This window comes from Elephantulus edwardii, unplaced genomic scaffold (assembly GCF_000299155.1).
Source record: "Elephantulus edwardii isolate Elephantulus edwardi_28Jun2011 unplaced genomic scaffold, EleEdw1.0 scaffold00041, whole genome shotgun sequence".
NCBI classification, from domain to species: domain Eukaryota; kingdom Metazoa; phylum Chordata; class Mammalia; order Macroscelidea; family Macroscelididae; genus Elephantulus; species Elephantulus edwardii.
Window position 1 is genome coordinate 19,981,114 of NW_006399791.1, and position 6,565 is coordinate 19,987,678.

At 40.1% G+C, this 6,565-nt stretch overlaps 1 pseudogene; it reads left to right on the top strand.

Moving 5' to 3' along the window:
* The window catches only part of LOC102860607, a 1,681-nt pseudogene extending 1,390 nt beyond the window's left edge, over nucleotides 1–291 (top strand).
* The last annotated feature ends 6,274 nt before the right edge of the window (nucleotides 292–6,565 follow it).

The following is a 6,565-nucleotide window of genomic DNA, read 5'->3' on the forward strand; positions in this document are numbered from 1 at the left end:
AGGTCTGCTCACCAGGTAGCCAGGTACCGCCCCCGGGCCCCCATCATTGCTGTGACTCGGAACCCCCAGACTGCCCGTCAGGCCCACCTGTACCGTGGCATCTTCCCTGTGCTGTGCAAGGTCGCAGTGCAGTCAGCCTGGGCTAAAGATGTGGACCTCCGTGTGAACCTGGCCATGAATGTCGGTAAAGCTCGAGGCTTCTTTTAAAGTGGAGACGTGGTCATTGTGCTGACCGGGTGGCGTCCAGGCTCTGGCTTCACCAACATCATGCGTGTAGTGCCTGTGCCATGATGGACCCTGGGGGACGTCCTCCAGCCCCTGTCCCATCCTCTCCCCACAACGCATCCATTAGGCCAGCAACGCTTGTAGTTCTTACTTGGGATAGTGTGGCACTGGTGGGCTGGGACAACAGGGAAGAAAGACAAAGTTCTGTAACACATGACTATTTGTTAAGACCCTGGTTTGGTGAGGTAAATCGGGCTGACTGCCTTCATCTTTCTCCATTCGGGCAAGGGAAGAATGAGGGGTGCAGGACTGGAGGCCCTGTGCTTATGTAATGCAAAAGGTCAGCGATTCCCTCTCCTTTGTGTTCAGTTCCTGTAGAAAATTCAGTCCTGGCCTGGGGTCAGGAAATAGCAAGAGCCAGGGCCGAAGCCACGGGGCAGTGGTTAAAGTGTACACAGAGTGGCCTTGGCCCTTAATCGCTTCTGCAGTCCTTCAGCCTCCCCTGTTCTCACCTTGTTCGTGTATTGGGCGCTTCTCTTTCCTGCACTCCATTCAGCTGTCTCTACAGACAAACACTCCTCCCTCCACCTTCCATTTTCCCACTACAGCCACCTCCAGGCCTGTTGCTATAGAGCCTACCTGTAAGTCAATAAACAACAGCTGAAGCAAAAAATAAATAAATAAATAAATAAAAATAAATAAATAACATTGTGCTTAACAGATGAGTATGTTAACTGTCCATGAAATCCCAGGCTATCCATTAAAACCCTCAAAACTCAAATTTGTTGGCATAGAGTACTCCATAGCTGAACTCCGTTGGACTTTAGAGAGGCTGTAAATCATATGAGAGGAAAGTCCCACAGACAGAAAGACAGATACCATCTTTATGTTAGCTAGCACTAGTTCCTACACCGGACACCAGCAGCACTTCCTAAGCTAGTCATAGGTCATTGCAAAGCCCAAGTTTTTTTACAATGTCCATGAAAATACTTTTGAACTGGAAAAACAACCCAAGCAGGAGGTCTGAAAATGCCTTGGTTACCCTGTGCCACATAAATAATTCACAGAGTCAGATGCATAAAGTCTAGAATCTTTATCCATCATACATCCTCGATGAGTTTTAAAACTAAAGACATTGTCATCTGTGCTCTATAGGAGAATCAGACACTAATGTAGGGGTAGATTTTGAGGATTTCTGGGACCCCAGGGAGGTAAGTCTGACAAAACAATTACTGGAAATAACCACAGATTGAAAAACTTGGATTTACAGCCAAGATTCAAAGCTAAGAATGCTAAAGTATATCTGCCAGTAGAAGGAGAAGTTCATGGCAGAGAAAGAGGAACAAAGTCTCTCAGGTAAGAGGCTCCTTTGATGAAAAATACACAGTGAGAACTATGAGACAGAATCTCTGAAAGCTTCAAATATGTTTGCTATATTTCAGAAAGGGTTCTTGTGCCCTGATTTCATTTGTTTTGTTTTGCTTAAGTCCATGATACACAGATATGACCGCTCTCAACTGGCTATTACCTTCTCTCCTCCAATCTGTTTGAACTTGGTTGAATTTGTTTTGTTTAGAATTACCAAGAAAATTGATTCCAATGTATTATACCTTAAAGCTCAGGTACTGATTGCTTTGGCAAGGTCAAAATCCTAGTGTTTTTATGTTTTCCTTTTCAAATCTCAATTATCCAGCTGATTTATGTCCAGTTGAAGATTTTCACTGTTAACTAATTGTGGAAGCAAAATAAAATGTGATGAGAAAAGACCGTGCCAGATACCTTTTGGGTTCATAGCTTGAAAACATTTAGCTATGTATAAACATTAATGATGGCAATTGTACCTGTAATAGAAAACTAACACCTTGTAATACCTTTTGTGAAAGCGCTCTCTTTTACAACTAATGGATACAATAATAGCTCTATATTCATTTAAAAGGACCATTTTTATAATATCTTGAGGGAAAAGGGGACTGTCTTTTAGTCCAGCAGACAAACCCCTTTTGTTGTCCTTTCCTGTCTTTTCCTATAATCTATGACTGGAAGTTCCAGTTGCTTAAATCACAACACGTGAATAGCGCCAAAAGTCTCCACAACATTGAATCAGACTGAGCCAACTAGTGCAGAATATAGACACTGTGCAGGACTCCTCAAAACAAAAAGTGATACTGTAAAAATTCCTCAGCTCTACTCTCCTGTCCCTCCCCTCTGTAACCCTTCACAGACTCTAAGACAGCAAGGCAGATCTGAGGAGCTCATACCCATCTCCTATATTGTTGTTAGTATGTGCCGTTGAGTCACTTGGCACTCATGAAGAGCCTGTGTACAACAGCTCCGAACCCTGCTCTATCTTAAGCCAATTTCATTGCCTTCATGCTGTCAATTGAAGTATGACTCACTGCAACCTTATGAACAATAGGTCTGAACCCTGCCCTACCTTGCACCATCCTCATCATCTCTGACATACTTGAGTCCATTGCTGCAGTCACTGTGTCAGTCTATCTTGTTGAACATTTTATATCTTTTGCTGGTCCCTACCTTTATAGCATGATGCCCCTTTCCAAGAAATACTACTTTCTAGCAACACGCTCAAAATATGTGAGATGAAGCTTTGCCCACCTTACCTGTAAGGGACACTCTGGCTGCATCTTCTCCAAGACATATCTATTTGTTCTTTTTGGCAGTCCTTAGGGTATTTAATACTGCTCTCCTACAGCACAACTCAAAGGCATCAATTCTTCTTCTGGCCTCCTTATTCATCGTCCAGTTTTCAGACACATAGCAAGTGATTGAAAAGACCACGGCCTGAATCTGGCACACCAGTTATATAATAAAACCTCTGCTTTTTCCACTCCAACCTCTGTCTTCAACATTGATTTTATTTGGTTGTTTTTGTTTTGCTTTCTCTGGTGACAGACAGCAGAACTGTGGTTTTCTGGTAACGTGATGACTTTGGCATGGGTGTTGACACAAAGTCAGAAATAGTCTAATGTTAATTACTTGTCCATTCCCCAAGAACAAAAGTATTATGAAGACAATCAGTGAACTAATGGATGCCTCCCATTCTTTTTTCTTACTCTTCTTTGGGTAAGAAATGGGTAGTGATATGACAAAGATTTACAGAAAGAGAAAGTGCCAATCTCCATAAGAATTTAAAGAATGCATCATCTCTGAAGGTTTCCTACCTCCTTACTTACCTATGGGACTGGGACATTTCCCGGGACAATTTGGTGGAAGCTGAGAATCTACCACAGACCAGTTCTAGCCCTAAGATTATAATCCTGAGCTCATAGTGTATATTCATACCTTGTATGAATACTTTCTAGATATGCAAGTGGCACTTTAGATTTCCAAGAAATCTCATTGTAGACGTTTTAATGGATGGGTGAAAGAGGACGAGGAGGTCCAAGTACCTGGCTAGACATCTTGGCAACCTGAGTGGATCCAGTAAGTCTGGTCTGGACCTGGACTATATGAGAGCTGGGCCTGGATGGGAATTAGGAGCTCTGGTTTAGTTCATAGCATGTTGTTCTACCAACTAAAAGGCCTCAGATAGTTTAATCCACCAGGAAAAGGATGGACTGTCTGTTCACGTTAGGATTTATAGCTTCAGAAGCCTGAAGGGAAGTTGGTCATAACCATGAACATTAATGGCAGAGGAAAGTGAGAGTTTTAGGTAAATTGTAAAGGGAGTCAGATTGGGTGAAGTAGCTGCTGGTGGATCATAGAGGTAAGATAGATGTATCAATTTCAACTAAGGTATCACAATAGTTCACTAGAGGCATCTGGGTGTTCAGATCATACCCACTAACACTGTTGAAGGAGGAGACACCAAAATGAACTCAGCATATGACTGCAGGAAGGTCCTTGATCTATGCAGAAGGTCCACTAATGCAGTGGCATCTTGACAAGGGGTACTTGTCATCATCACCTCTTTTTAATCATCAGTTAGAATGTTAGTGGATGGACTAAACTAAGAGAATATCTGTTTTGACCAATGACAGAAAGGATGACCTTCCAAATGAGGGTTGGAGGGAGGATGGAACTTTAAGCTGTACAGGTATGGTGAGAATGACTTTCCTGCTCAAGGATGACAGAGGCGTTCCTGTCTTGAAAGAAGTTTAACAGGATACTTCTTAAAAGCAAGGAACTAAATCTCCATCTCATAAACTTTGGGCATGTCATCAGAGGGTTAAAAAGACATCATGCTTACAAAATCAGAGAGTCAATGAAAGAAAGGAAGACCTTCAACCAGAAGAATTGGCACATGGCTGTAACACTAACCTCAGAGAATTGTGAGGATAGGGTATGGCAGGACACAGTTCGTAGGGCCATTGTGGATTCTAGTAGAAACGATAGCACATAATAAAATAATAACAATAAACAGAAATTCATGAGTTTGGCACTAGGCACTAATAGATAATCAGAATGTATTTTACATGAGAAGACTTTTTTTGTTGTTTTATTTACATGTTTACACCTCAAATCTTTACTGTTGTTTTCATTTTCATTTCTTTTACATTCTAATACTGCATATGGGCACATAAAACAATGGTGGATTTTCTCAGTCTTTAAAATTAACATACAAAAATTAATAACTTGATATTAAGATAGTAATATACAAGTACTTTGTATAATCTACTTTTTCATAAATTTATAATGAACATATTCTTATACTGCCAAATTGTCTTCAAAATCATAAATTTCAATGACAGCATGATATTTTATGAATAAACATAATGTAATTTACTCAGAAAAAAATAGGTTATTTCTGAGTGATCCAGAAAGCATCAAAAGAAGATGGAGGGACTACAAAGAATTACTGTAACAGACAAAACTGATAGACAATGAAAAATTTCAGGCAGTAACCATATGAACAAGAGCCAATGGTAATGAAGGAGGAAATGGAAGCGGCACTGAAGACACTGACAAAACACAAAGCACCAACTAGAGATACAAAGGACCTATACAAAGAAAACTATAGAACATTTCTGCAAGACACAATAAAAGACCTAAAGAAATGGGAAAATGTTCCCCTTTCATGGATAGAAAGATTGTGAAAATGACAATTCTATCAAAAAAAATCTACATGTTCAGAATAATCTCAATCCAAATACCAAATTAGTTTTTTAAGGAAATTGAAGAGGGAAATTATCAAGTTTATTTGGAGAGGAAAGAGATCTCAAACAAGTATAACACTTCTGAAAAATAAAAATGAAGTGGGAGGCATAGCACTCTATGACCTAAAAACCTACTACACAGGAGTAGTAACCAAAACAGCATGATACTGGTACAATGGCAGGCACATAGACCAATGGAACAGAACTGAGAACCCAGAAATAGACTCAGCGATCTATGGTCAACTCATATTCAACAAGGAGATAAAACCTATCAAATGGGAAAATTACAATCTCTTCAACAAATGGTGCTGGCAAAACTGGACTGCTACTTGCAGAAAGCTGAAACAGGATCCACATCTCACACTAAACACAAAAATCAACTCAAGGTAGATCAGAGACCTGGGGGTAAAGCTCAAAACCATAAAGTTCATCAGAGACAAACTGGGATCAAGCTTAGAAGGTCTAGTCTATGGTATAAACAAACTGTCAAATACAACCATAAATAACATTCTGGAGTGGATAACATTGATGAATGAGACCTTCTAAAGACTAAATCCCTGTGCTCATCAAACCTTTTCCCACAGAGTAAAAAGAAAATCTACTTACTGGAGGAAAAACAAAAACATATAGCAATACCATTCAGACATGAGTCTCAGCAGAAGTTTACAGAATCATATATGGCCTCCACAAGAAAAAAGAATGTAACACAATTACAAAGTGGACAAAAGACATGGAAAGACTTTTCACAGAGGAAAATATTCAGATAGAAAACAGACACATGAAAAAATAACTGGCAATAAGAGAGATACAAATCAAAAACCACAAAGAGATACAATCTCACTCCAGTAGCAGTGGCAAAATTTAAAAGGACAGCAAGCAATAAATGTTAGAACGGATGTGGGGAGAGAGGAACACCTTTTTTTTTTTAGATTTTATTATTTTTTTGTGCATGTACCATCAAATCAGATCTGACTAGTACAGGAGGAGATTGTCCCTTCTCCCGCAGAGCATCTGGTGGATTAGAACCACACACGTCTGGGGTTGTAGTGCAGCTTCTTGCCACTAGGCCATCAGAGCTTCCTGAGAGAGTAACTCTTATACATTGTTGGTGGGATTGTAAAATAGTACAACCTCTCTGGAAAGGAGTTTGGAGTTTCCTCAAAAGCTGATAATAGAAATTCCATATTACCTCGCTATTCACTGCTTGGAATATACCCTGAGAA